Raw genomic sequence first — 14,167 nt, forward strand, 5'->3', positions numbered from 1 at the left:
GACTGAGCCCCACATCAGGCTCCCGGCTCAGCAAGGAGTCTGCTTCTCCCTCTGTCCCTCACCCCGCTCAAGCTCTCTCTTTCTCAAATAAATAAATAAAATGTTTAAAACAAAAACAAGTAAACAAACAAGTAAATAAAAGTGTGGGTTCTTGAGGCACCTGGCTGGCTTAATCTGTCGAGCATACAACTCTTGATCTTGGAGTCTTGAGTTCAAGCCCCATGTTGGTGATAGAAATTACTTAAAAAAAAAAAGTGTAAGTCCTTGTTTCAGAACCCTGCATTTCAATAGATTTGCCAGCTGTCTCTAACACATGAAGACTGCCAAAACCTAGAAATGTGAATGTTGGAATATCTTGGTGCCACTCAGGTTTGAATCTTTGGACACTCTTTTTATCGGAGGGCTCAAATAGGACTTTTGACAAGATGCTTTAAGAGTATGGAGCACAATATAATAAAGTACTTACTGTTTGTTCTTTTCAGTGGTCAGGAGATTCTTTTTGTATTAATATGGAAGTTTCAAAGACTAGTTGTTTTTGTGGGGGGAAAAAATCTTCCCACATCATGGATCTGTCTACATTAGAAAAAGAATAAACATTGAATATGGCACATTACTGGACAGAAGAGAGGCTCCAACTATTGAGGGTTTTTTTTTTTTTTTGTCCACAGCTTCATCAAACATCAGGAGTGACTCTCTAGGTCAACTCCAGCTGAAAAGTACTTATTTTAAAGATACTTATTTATTGGTTTATTTGAGAGACATACATAGAGAGAAAGAGTACAAGCAGGGGGAGCAGCAGGCAAAGGGAGAGGGAGAAGCAGACTCCTGCTGAGCAGGGAGCCTGATGCAGGACTTGATCCCAGGACCCTGAGATCATGACGTGAGCCAAAGGCAGACACTTACTGACTGAGCCACCCAGGAGTCCCCAGATAGTATTTAATAAGGCAGATTTTTACCTATGCCCTCCCTGGTATCTGCGATTGTTGTCTGTTACCAAGGAATTAAATATTGAGTTGCAAGGTATGATCACTATAGTAACCAGAAGGGCACTGGAACGTTGAAAACGCAGATGTTAAATTTAGATCAAAGTGAGTAAATGTCACATTATCAATCTTATTCCTGTAGGAGCTAATTTTCTTCAACAGATTTTCTTTATACATCACATGAAAGGCCCTTTTTTCTCCTTTGTGCCAATTTTCAAAACCATTTAAATTAACACTGTTTTTTTTTTTTTTTTTTGGTTTGTTTTCAGAAATCACTGGTTTGAGTTTTTCAAACTCTAACTTAAAATAACCATATCCCAATGCTATTTAGCTTTCAGTGGATGACAAACAATACAAAAGCCTTATGCTTTCTGGATACACACTTTTAAATAATCCTTTTTTTTTTCTCTTTTACATCAGAAATGCACCATCTGACCTGCATTGTGACTGTTTGCTGTGAATCATTCAAGGCATTTCGTAGGGGGTTAGTGCGTTTTGAGGTGTTAACTTCCCTACCCACAAACAAACATCTTTCAAACTACCCAGATGAGATCAAACAATTGATGGCATTTATATTTTTCTAGGTGTTAGAAAGAAGTATTCAATCCCACAAAATTAAACAACTTTGAGGGGGAAAATGTGACATGTGGATGTTTGACATCAAAGACAGAAATATCTTCAGTCTCTATTCAGTGTTCCCAAACTCCAAGCTGCCTTTTTAATTTTTTTTTTTTAATTTTTTCTCCATTCTCTTTCCCTCCTGACTCTCTGAATTATAATTAGGAACTTGGAGGGTAGATTCGACCTTCCCTTTGTGCTCTTTTTTGATAATGTGCAAAGTCTAAGGGAGGATTGTTCTGCTTCTTCACAAATGACTGATTCTGTTTCTTTGGTGTTCCTGACACAGATCTGTAGTGTTTTGGCAACTGTCTTATCAACAGTAAGCTCCTAAAGGACTGTGATCCACTTACTGCAAAAATACATGTTAGTCACGTGTCTTCCTTGTCCATCACGTACTGTTGTCTAAATATAACGGATATTCCTGACCAGCTTTATAACACTTTCAGGAGAAGGAGGGTTTCCTTGGATCATGTCTCTGGAAGAGTCAGGTGAAGGGCTGTATTACGGAAGACTGTGTCTTGTTTCTAATTAGACACTCCCACCCCCCACCAATAGAGCAAGCATCTCCCATTGGTCAGGACTGAGGAGGAGGTGCACAGTCTCCACTGTTTCCATGGTTCAACATGATCAGCTGGATGCAGTCCATAATCAAATATATCCTCCCTTTCTTCTACCAAAAGTCCAAGAAGGAGGCACAGTTCATTACCAAAGAGAATCCTGCTACTAACTGGTCCAGACACCTAAACAGGTCAAAAGATGTTCGCAGGTGAAATATTTATTTTCCAACGAGCTGCCTGGGGGTCTTTACAGAGTTTTTCTTGAGTGGGAGCCTGGGAATCCCTTTCCTCTGCAATCTCCTTTCTCTCCCTCTTCCCCAATGATGCCTAACCTCCTCCATGAAATGCTGGCTACATCTTGAGAGTAAAGAAGGCAGTAAGATTCCTTCAGGTCATGATGACCATTTTTCCTAAACAACTCAATCTTCATCAGTCTCCCTTGTAAGAAGAGGCTGAGGCATTTCAGAATCTTTGGACTGGAGCATTTAAGATAAAAACAGACCCTGGGATGACTAGCTGGCTCCGTCAGTGGAACACGTGACTCTTGATTTCAGGGTTGTGGGTTTGTGTCCCACATTGGGTGTAGAGATTACTTAAAAATAAAATCTTAATGAGCACCTGGATGGCTCAGCCAGTTAAGCATCTGCCTTTGACTCCTTGATCAGTGTGGAGCTTATTTCTCCCTCTCCCTCCCTCACCCTCTCTCAAATAAATAAAATCTTTAAAATAAATAAATAAAATCTTCAAAATAAATAAATGAAATCTTAAAAAATAAAATAAAAACAAATGCTTTTTCTTACATTAACTTTTACAGCATCACATGTTTAATGTGCTTTAAGTTCCATTTGAGTCTCTATTACAAAAGTCTCCTCATCAGAGAGAAAGAAGAAAGATTATATACATATTATAATGTATACTCTGTGTGTGTGTGTGTGTGTGTGTGTGTGTGTGTGTGTGTGTGTATTCCCCAGTCAAAAAATCCAAACATAAATTAGTGCCTACTTTGAACCAGGAATTGTAGGGAATACAGAAATGAATAATTCATAGGCACAATCTTAGTGTCTGTGAATTTAGAAATTAACTAGGGGTGGGGTGAAGGTGGTAAATAAATACATAAAAAATTAATGGCAGTGCCGTCCTGTAAGAACTTGCATCTAGAGATGAGTACACCGTGGTCTTTACACTGAGGAACATCCACTCTGGTTAAGTGGGAGGAGACAGGCATAAGAACAGAAAAGAAAGCACCACGTACCTTGGTTAATTTTCCTGGATTTAGTCTTTACAGAGCCCTTTCCAGAGGAAAGCTGTGCCATTTTACACAGAGGTTCACATTCCACACCTGGTGCTTAACTACAATGAAACAGACACAGCCACAGAATGCCAAGAGTAGAGATGCCAAGACGAAGAGATGACACAGATTCGAATAAAGTTCAAGATGCTGAGCTCACTGAAGGGTGTCTTAATTTGCTAGGGCTGCCCTAACAAAGTACCACTGACAGAATGGCTTATACAACAGCAAGTTATTTCCTCCTCGTTCTGGAGGCTGGAACTCTTAAGATCAAAATGTTAGTGGGGTTGGTTCCTTCTAAAGGCTTTTCTCCTTGGCTTCTAGATGGCTGTCTTCCTCTGGTGTCTTCCCCTGGTCCTCACTCCATGGGTGTCTGTCTTTGCACCTCCTCTTCTTATAAGGACACCACAAATGACCTCATTTTACCTTAATCATCTCTTTAAGGGTCATATCTCTAATTACTGTCACATTCTTAGGTACTAAAGGAGGGGGTAGGATTTCACAAAGATTCTCACCTTGATCAAACTTTGGTCATGCTTTTCTGAGCTCCCTTTTTCACTAGGCCTGACCTTGGGTTCCCATGTAGACTTCCTTGTAGACTATTTCTAGCAAGAATCCTGCTAAGTCAGTTTAACAAGAAACTCCCATATTTGATATCTGATCACCCTCAATATCTGATTGGGTACCTCATGATCTACCTTTCCCCAGATGATATCTAACCTCCCTCACCTAACTTGAGCAAGAATCCTATCAGGTTTTTTTTAGACAGAATCCTCCCTTACCTATAATATTTCATCTTAGTAATTTTCTGTCCCTGGATCCCCAACCCTGGTTTGTGGCTACAAATTTCCATTTTTCTTTGTATTTGAATTTGAGTCCAATCTTTCTCCCCTACTATAGCCTCCTCCCCACCCACATTTTTTGGACCCTTATACCTATTTTGATAGTCCTCTGAATCAATTCTTAGTGTTTTTTTTTTTTTAAGATTTTTTTTTTTTAAAGATTTTATTTATTTACTTGACTGAGACAGAGAGATCACAAGTAGTCAGAGAGGCAGGCAGAGAGAGAGGAAGAAGCAGGCTCCCCGCTGAGCAGAGAGCCCGATGCGGGGCTCAAACCCAGGACCCTGAGATCATGACCTGACCCGAAGGCAGAGGCTTTAACCCACTAAGCCACCCAGGCGCCCCAATTCTTAGTGTTTCTTAATGAATGATTTGGATGAATAATTTTCTCTTTAACGGACTCCAACATATGAACTTTGAAGAGGACAAAATTTAGCCCATAACATAGGGTCTCAGAACTTTGGGGAAAGTATAGTAAGGAAGTTCCAGCTATGAACGCCTCCTTCAGGAAGGGGGGGAGGGCAGAAAGAAGAGGGAGAGAGAGAAGGGGAGAGCAGGAGAATAAGAGAAGGAAGGAGAAAGAGAGAGAGAAGGTTTTTGGGTTTTTAGAGTTCTCTAGGACATCAGTTGGTGGGGACAACCTGAAGCTCTGCACTGGAGAATAAGGAGGGGAGAATGGGACAAAATGATTGTCTTCCTGTGGGACCACATTTCTGTATGGTTTAAGAAAAATAAGCTCAAGGGAAAAATAAAGAAATGCTATGACATTCTGCCATATGTATCTCATGGTAATTTAAACTCCCATGACTATTCCACCACCAAAGAAGCATTTTTTTTTTAAGATTTTATTTATTTATTTGACACAGAGAGATCACAAGTAGACAGAGAGGCAGACAGAGAGAGAGGGAAGCAGGCTCCCTGCTGAGCAGAGAGCCCGATGTGGGGCTCGATCCCAGGACACTGAGATCATGACCCGAGCCGAAGGCAGCAGCTTAACCCACTGAGCCACCCAGGCGCCCCAAAGAAGCATTTTTATAATTATTATGTTATTGATTCCCTACTAGTTTAGCCCAACAGAGAAGTTAAGGGCAAGAGCCCTTGAGCCAGACAACCTTGCATTTGAGTTCCAGCTCTACCACTTACCATGTGACCTTGAACAATTCACCTTCTTTGTGCTTCATTTATTCATCTGGAAAATTTGAATAATGATTGTGTCTTCCTCAGAGGTCTCTAGTAAGGGTTACATAAGATAGTGAAGATTATTGTTATTTATTATTGATATATCTCAGGGACTTTATAGAGTAGGTATTTAATATATTTTACCTATTTTAATCTTCTACAAAAATCCTATGAGGTATATATATCATCAGCCCCATAGCCTGCTGGTATCTCACTTACCCTGCTGTCACTGTAGACAATTTCCATGAGGAGATTCATGAAAGATTTGTTCCCTAAAATGGGTGGTAAAAGATGCTTCAAGATCAGTTCCTTCCTCTCTTCTTTGGATGGTACATTCTATTGAGTAACTTGCTCTTCTGGCACAGTTCCTATGACAACCTCTCTCTGGGATGTTTTTCTGCTCACCCATAGTACTTGTGGCTCTTCTTGTTACAAGAAAAAAACAAAAGAAGAAGAAGAAAGAAAAGAAAAAAAATCCATCAAATAAAGCCTAACATAAAGGTCTTTGTTAATGGGAAATCTCAGAAAGGAGCCATGATGCTACATCAACCGAAGGCAATAAATTGCTTTAACCTGTTTTTGTTTGTTATAAAGCCCACATGCTCTCACTCTCTCCAGCACAATAATCGAAGACACGTACAAATAGATCTCATAGTTACCAGTACAGAGGAAAGCAGTAGTAGTTTCACTTTGATGTTAGAGCTTTTTAAAAAATCTTTTTCCTGATATTTCCTTTGGTTTTATTGTCTGTTGTAATTTGCTTTACAATACTGTGGTATACAAACAGTTGGAACTCTGTGCGAAAAATTTAATTCTAATCTACCTACACCCTAGGGCTCAATTAGCATATGATGTGGCCAAATAGAATTAACACCCTAAGAACTGGCCAGGTAGCATTCAAAGGTATTTTTGTCAAAATCAACTTCAAGGGTGCCTGGGTGGTTCAGTTGGTTAAATAAAGGTCTGCCTTTGGTTCAGGTCATGATTTCATGACGTCAGGGTTCTGAGAGCGAGCCCAGTGTTGGGCTCCCATTCAGGGGGTCTGCTTCTCCCTCTTGCTCTCCCCTTATTCGTGCTCTCTCACTCAAATAAATACATAAAATCTTTAAATAAAAATCAACTTCAGAAGTTTTATTATTGAGTGTGTTAGAAAGAATTTCTGATTGGCAAAACTAGTGGAGTTTAAGTTATGTGATTGTTAGCATCTGGGCATCTCCATCATTGCAGAAACAACGTATATACAAGGATCTATTCAGGTCAGTAGTTCCTACCAGGGGGACAGTTCTTACCAGAGGAGCATCTGGTGCTACACCTCTCCCATCAGCGGATGATCCTATCATCGGATCTGACCAAAAGGCCTGACCCTCCCTCCAGCAGAATATGCCTGTCTTCATCTTGGAGACAGCCTTTCATGAGGAGACTAGTCATTGCATCAGGGGTTGAGACTGGTAATATTCCAAGCATATACAGGCTGCATGATCGTTTTGTGTCTGCTTGCCTGCAAATATTTGTTTAGAATAACGTGGTCTGAAATGTGCTTTTGCTACAACAGCCAGGTAAAAAGTGGTGTTTTGGAAACCCAGAGATGACACACCATGTAACTACTGATAAAGTTCAAAATTACCTGACATTCGTGGAACAGAAAACTGGGGTAAGTTGACTCAAATTCTCATACTCTATTCTGTAACACATACCTCATAAGAATCCTGTTTATCTGAATTTCTTCCTGCCACACTGTTATTGGTCTTCATTCATGGGCTCACTGATCTTTATGCAAGTGTAGTCTGCTGGTCAGAATATCCAGGCCATGTGGGAATGCTCTTGCTTTCATAACCATCATTTAGGTACTAAGTCATAAATCCTCATGCTAGCTCCCAGATTTTTTTTCCCTTCTAAATAGACTTTATTTTTTGAACAGTTTCAGGTTCACAGCAGAAGTGAATGGAAGGTACTCAGATTTCCTTTACCCTCTCACATACACACACAGCCTCGCCCAGTATCAACATCTCCTGTCAGACTGGCCCATTCGTTACAACTGGTGAACCTGTATTTTTTTTTAAAAGATTTTATTTTTATTTATTTGAGAGAGAGCATGAGCGAGGAGAAGGTCAGAGGGAGAAGCAGACTCTCCATGGAGCTGGGAGCCCGATGCTGGATTCGATCCCCGGACTCCGGGATCATGACCTGAGCCGAAGGCAGTCGTCCAACCAACTGAGCCACCCAGGAGTCCCTGGTGAACCTATACTGACACATCATTATCACCTAAAGTTCATAGTATACACCAGGGTTCACTCCTGGTGTCATATATTTATAATATTTTTAAAGTTGGCTCCCCACCTAACACAGAACCCAACTTCCGGCCTTGAACTCACAACCCCTAGTTCAAGACCCGGGCTGAGATCATGAGTCAGATTCTTAACTGGGTGGAATATATTTTATGGATTTTGACAAAGTATAACATGTATCCATCATTCCAGTATCAAACAGAGTAGTCTCAATCACCTAAAGATCCTCTGTGTTCTGCCTCTTTATCCTCCCTTTCCCTTACTCCCCAGCAACCACTGATCTTTTTTTGTCTCGATAGTTTTGCCTTTTCCAAAATGTCTTATAGTAGGAATTACACAGTATGTAGCCTTTTCAGATTGACTTCTTTCACTTAATAGTATGCATTTAAGGTTCTTCCCTATCTCATCATAGCTTGATAACGCATTCCCTTTTACTGCTGAATAATATTCCATTGGCTGGATGGACCACAGTTTGTTTATCCATTCACCTATGAATGGACATCTTCGTTGCTTCCAGGTTTGGGCAATTATGAAGAAAGCTGCTACAAACATTCATGTGCAGGATTTTGTATAGACATAAATTTTCAACTCCTTTGGGGCACTACTATGGAGTGTTATTGCTGAATCTTATGGTTTTATAAGAAACCACCAAACTCTTCCAAAGTGGCTGTACCATTTTGCATTCCCAACAGCAGTGAGTGAGAGAGTTCCTGTTACTCTAAAGTCTCACATTTGTTTGTTGTCAGGATTCTGGATTTTGGCCATTCTAACACATGTATAGTTATAGCTCATTAGTATTTTAATTTACATTTCCCTAATGATACATGAAGTAGAGCATCTTTTCATATACTTGTTTGCTAACTGGATATCTTCTTTGGTGAGATGTCTGTCAGGTCTTTTTAAATCAGGTTGTTCATGTTCTTACTGCTGAGTTTCAAAAGTTCATTGTATATTTCGGATAATAGCCATTCTTCAGACATATCTTTTATAAAGATTTTCCTCTAGTCTATGGCTTGTCTTGACATTCTCTTGACCAGAGTCATTTTTAATGTAGCAAAAACATGCACATTTGTTTGTGCATTGGATTTACTCACTCTTTCATTCATTCAACATGTATTTAATAAGCACTTGCTAAGTATGAGGCACTGTGCCAGGGATGCAGAAGGCAGGGGTAACCAACACACAGGCGTGGGGTTGCACTTGCCTCTAAGCTAAACTACTCACATGTAAAATCATATAACTTGTATTCACCTTTTGTGATTTATCCTCTAAAATATTGTGGAGCCTGTCCTCTCCTCTTTACTCCCACAGACTACCCTGATTATTCTCCTTATCATGGTAGATATTCACAACTAACTAGTCTCATTTTTCAATGAGAAAAATTCCTTCCAATTCCTCCTCTATGTACGTGACAATTATCCTTCTAAAATTTAAATAGAATCAGGTCATATTTTTTTATTTAAAAAGTATGTATGACCCACAGTTGGAATGGGCATCAGTTTCATTCCACAACACTGGAGTGTAAGAAACATCATTTCTCTTAACTTCTCTAGAATAGTCAAATTATGCTGAGCTCTATTCTACTTAGTTGGTGAGAAAGTCAAGTTCAGTCTTTTTATCAGGCTCATTCTTTCCACCAAGAAGCTTTTGAAGTTTACAAGGATCTCACACACTGCACTCAAGAATGGGCCCTCCGGTCTTACTCTACAATGCTCATTACTGACCTTCCTCTTGACTGTATTCCGATGGTCCTACGAAAGTAGGTAATGTCAAGTCTAGCTCTTTAAAGAAGGAGTTTTTGTCCAGAAATATAGAAGCCTCTGAAACGGGGACACCTGGGCGGCTCAGTTGTTTAAGCGTCTGCCTTGAGCTCAGGTCATGATCTCAGGGTCCTGGGATTGAGCTGCCCCCCAACCCCTGCCCCTGTTCATGCTCTCTCTCTCTCTCTCTCTCAAATAAATACATAAAATCTTAAAAACAAAGCAAAAAATTTAAAAAAGGCTCTGAAACAAGAAAAATACAAAAGTTAATCACCTTCTCTGGTGGGAGAAAATAAAAATACATAAAACTAGAGAAACAAAACAATAGCTAATATTTCACATTATCCTGCCTCACAGAGAGAGTCCAAACCTAGGTCCAAAGTGTGACAATAAGAGACCTATCTGTACTACCCGATTTCACCTTCACCCCAAAGTGTGCTGGGGCAGGTTCACATCAGCTTACAAGCGCCAACTGTTAAATTTTCAGGAATGTTGTGAGCCAGTTGCATAACACAGCTATTATTTAAAATTATATTATATAAATCTCATTCCCTCTCCCCACCCACCTCCCTAAAGAGTTCTCCCATCCCCATATGAACTCCCAAAACACTTTGTTGTTTTTTTTTTTTAATTTTTTTAAAGATTTTGTTCATTTATTTGACAGAGACACAGCGAGAGAGGGAACACAAGCAGGGGGAAATGGGAGAGGGAGAAGCAGGCTTCCCGGCAGGCAGGGAGCCCAATGAGGGGCTCAATCCCAGGACCCTGGGATCATGACCTGAGCCGAAGGCAGATACCCAATGACTGAGCCACCCACATGCCCCCAAAACACTTTAAAACTACTTGTATTACAAGGAATCTGACATTGTTCTTAATTGTTGTTTTCAGTAAAATATCCTCAAGACTATGAGCTTGTCAATAAGATTTTTTTTTAAGATTTTTTTTATTTATTTGACAAAGACACAGGCAGAGAGGGAACACAAGCAGGAGGAGTTAGAGAGGGAGAAGTAGGCTTCCCAGGGGCCCCATGTGGGGCTCAATTCCAGGACCCTGAGATCATGACCTGAGTCGAAGGCAGACGCTTAATGACTGAGCCACCCAGGTGCCCCAGTAAGATTTTTTATTTGTATTTGTCTCCCTTGCTCCCAGTAGAGGGCCTGGCACATGGTAGGAAGTCAATAACTGTTGGGTGAGTGAGGGAGGGAATGGCTCAGAGGTTAAACCTATTGCCTTCCTGATTGTGTCTCTGTCCAGCAGCACTCAGTTTCCTAGATCAAGCCCTGCATGTACATGAGCCTGAGTCCCTCCATTCTTTCATCAGTCACTGAGATGCCTAAATTATAACCATTACCACTATTCCTGGGCACAACAGTCACCACAGGAAAAGATTGGTTTCCCTTCACAAGAGATGTGACTTTCATTCTCCAAGGCTATTACTCTGGGGGAGGGTTAAAGTTCAGAGGAAACACAAGTAGTAAAGAAACAAAGAAACTTTAACAGTTTCTCTGAGGTACAGAAAGCAGATTAGAAACACCTCATTCCTAGCTAAGGCCCTGTAGTCCACGAGCCTGAAGGAGAAAGTCCATCTGGCTGGTCGGTAAACCAATGCAGGGCTCTCTTCAGCCCAATCGACATTGTGGAGGCAGGAAGTGGATGTGGTAAAAATTACGGGCATGGCTGACGTGGTAACATTTTTGGGTGGGTTGACAGATGGACAAATGGGTCAGGAGGATTGCTCATTGCAGAGCTACACCTGGGAAAGATTCCTTTCATCCTTTAGAAAGAGTGTGATGAACGTTTTGGAAAGTTCATGACAGAAATGTGTCAAAGACCAAAAAAACAAAGATTAAAAATGATCCCTTTTGATTTCAGACTATGCAACCCCAAGTACAGAACTGCTTGACCTAATTTCTGATTCCACAAACAGCTTTGGGGAAATTGTCATTGCTTTGCCCTAGTCTTCCCAGAACAAGAACCAAACGTCCCTGAGGATACCAAATGACACACACACACCCCCCAACCAAGCTGGCACTGGCACATACGTAGGCTATTTGCAGAGAGTGTGCCGCCTCTGCTATGAGTGGGCAGTAAACTACCAGGGAGATTCATGCTGCCTGCCTGGAGCCCGGGTTGCTAGGTGCCTCTGAAGTAGTGAGATCGAGAGGTGTACATTATTTCCCCCTCAGTTCTTATTTTACACTGTGACGGTTGTAGCCTGGAAACAGAAGCAAAGAAGAGCATCTATAGTGTTAGGAATAATGGCCAGTCAAGTGCCCTACGGGCAGAAGGAACAGGGCTGAGGCTTTTATCAGGAGTAGAAGAAATAACGTAATGAGATTTGGTTCCATCATAATTGCTTAAGCAGCCTGGGTGAGAACTAATTGTGAGTTCCTCTGGCTCCAAAGAAACCCCACCTCTTCCCTTCTCCAGAATGGTACTAAAATATCAGCATTGCATCACCAGAAATCACTCCCATTGGTGGCCTTTCTTGAGAAGACCAGCATCCTCTGTCTCTCTGAAAGCCACTGGAATCTGTAGAGACCTAGGAATTTATATCTTTCCAAGACAAATAAAATATTCTTGGCACTCACTTGTCACTTGAAAACTCAGAGTCCTTGCCCATTATTATATCATAGAGGAAGTGTTGTTTTAAAAATGTGGGAGTGATGAAATGCAGAGAAGGAAATGAAGGGACAAGTTATAGGCTCTACATCACTACTCAGCCCTGTCTTTCTTGGGCTCGCGAAGTCCTGGGTTTCGAAACCAGGCTGTTCGCTGATAATATCTTGACACTCCTGGGCTCTCTCATAAGGCTCCTGTGGCCCTAAAGAGACAAGTACATTTGCTCAGAAAGTTGGTCACCTAATTCTCCACAGAACAGAGCTAGCATTGGAAGACATCAACTTGAATTACATGTTAGTAATCTACATTAGTAGTCTGAATTACAAAGCTAGATGAAAGCTAAGTAATGCTACTAGAATATGCTTATTTGTATTCTGTGTGAAATCTGAGAATGAGGTGAGTTGATATCTAGTAGTAGAAAGAATATGGATTCAAATCCTGGGTTCAAATCCAGACTTTGATGCTTATGAACAGCAGGCAAGTTACTTACTTTCTCTGAGGGTCAGATTCCACTGAGAAATTAGTTAAGAATATCAGTCCCCTTGCAGGATCTATGCAGGATGAAAAATAATATGAAAAGTACCTCTATGGCACTTGGAACAGAGGATGTACAATATAAATGGTAGCACATGTCACAGTCTGTCTCAAGGCAAAAGAGCCTAATCTGAGTGGCTTCCTGTGTACGACACTGTGGAGGTTACAAAGACATATCAAGTGTGACTCTTGTCTTCTGAACTAATAACTATTAATAATTTAGTTAGATGGGGAGGGAACTGAGGGCAGAGGGGGGAGTATGGACCGTCTGAAGCAAGCAGCAATCAAACATTACAGAATGAGAGTCTTAACTGCACAGTACAAATCTGAGGCAGAGTAAAAGTTTATGAAAAAGGGAGAAGAATGTGGGTGGGGCGATAGCTTTAATGACTGAACAAAAAAACAAACACAAGCATGATTTGCCAACCACTAAGATTTACACAGAAATCAAACTGTAGACTTAACAAAAGCAGAAGACCAACCCACTGAGAAGAGGTTTGATTTAGCACCCAAAGACATGCTAGCAAAACCAGCCAGCTCTGGCTGCTAATGCCCCAAGGTCACCGTCTTGAAGAAGACTGGAGTACTTTGAAAGTTCTAAGCATGGACCTTGACTGGCCTCACCTATGGCGGATAGGAGATGTGTGACCATCTTTATTTTTCAAGAAAAGTCAGGTTACAGTTAGAAAATGAGCAGAAAGAAATCATCAAACTCTATAAATGATCCAACCAAAGTAAAGTTTAAAATGTATGACTTTATTCGTTAAATGGCTTACTCTACTGAACTCCTCTTGTCATATATTCTTTTAAATATATGTTGGGCTTATGCCCAACTCCAAAACATGGATAAACAATAAATAGTACTTTATTTTTTGAAAATCATGGTAATCTAAATCGGCATCCCCCACAAAAATCTAACCATCAATATTGATCCACCCCCCCACAGTGGGACAAGGAAAGAAAACAGAATAGAGCTAATTAGGTTATACCCATGCTTTATATTTTATATGGATTTGCCTAAATAACATATGAACTTGAATATAAATGATGCTTTCTCCAAAAATTATTCCAAAGAAATAAAAGGAATTGCCTTTTAATAGTCTTTACAAATTCTTTCCTGTTCAATTCAAAAAGCTAATTGCATATTTTGAATAGATGGTATAGTTTTTCCCAATTTTTTTTTTAGAGATAAAAATCTACCTAATATTTCATCCCGTACAAAGTCTCTCTTGTTATGGAAGGCCTATTCAATTATCCTGATTCAGTCTCAATCAGTGGAAGCTAAAATGCTTGTAGAAGTCAGCTAATGGAGTTGATTAAAAAAAAAAAGAAGAAGAAGGCAAAAATATTTTCTAAATTTGAAATTATTCCAGGAGGTATGGATTCTAGGTAATCCTTTCCTCCAAATTCACATGTTGAAATCCCAACCCTCCAAGTGATGATGTTTGGAGGTGGGACATTTTGGAGGTGATTGGGTCATGAGAGTAAAGCCTTTT

General features: G+C 40.3%; 1 long non-coding RNA gene across 4 annotated transcripts in view; it reads right to left on the reverse strand.

The window, feature by feature from the left end:
* Positions 1–14,167, reverse strand: part of LOC309870175 — a 102,231-nt gene that overhangs the window by 47,251 nt on the left and 40,813 nt on the right. Inside the window, exons 4-6 of one of the 4 annotated variants that reach the window (XR_014314530.1) lie at positions 5,690–5,895; positions 5,435–5,521; positions 3,420–3,511 (exon numbers count right to left, since the gene is read on the reverse strand). This is a non-coding gene — a long non-coding RNA (uncharacterized lncRNA). Of the gene's footprint in view, positions 1–3,419; positions 3,512–4,682; positions 4,781–5,434; positions 5,522–5,689; positions 5,896–14,167 lie in introns of those variants that run through there. The other 3 variants (XR_014314531.1, XR_014314528.1, XR_014314529.1) reach the window with 3 other exon arrangements.

Source organism: Mustela nivalis (genome assembly GCF_964662115.1).
Source record: "Mustela nivalis genome assembly, chromosome: 1".
NCBI classification, from domain to species: Eukaryota; Metazoa; Chordata; class Mammalia; order Carnivora; family Mustelidae; genus Mustela; species Mustela nivalis.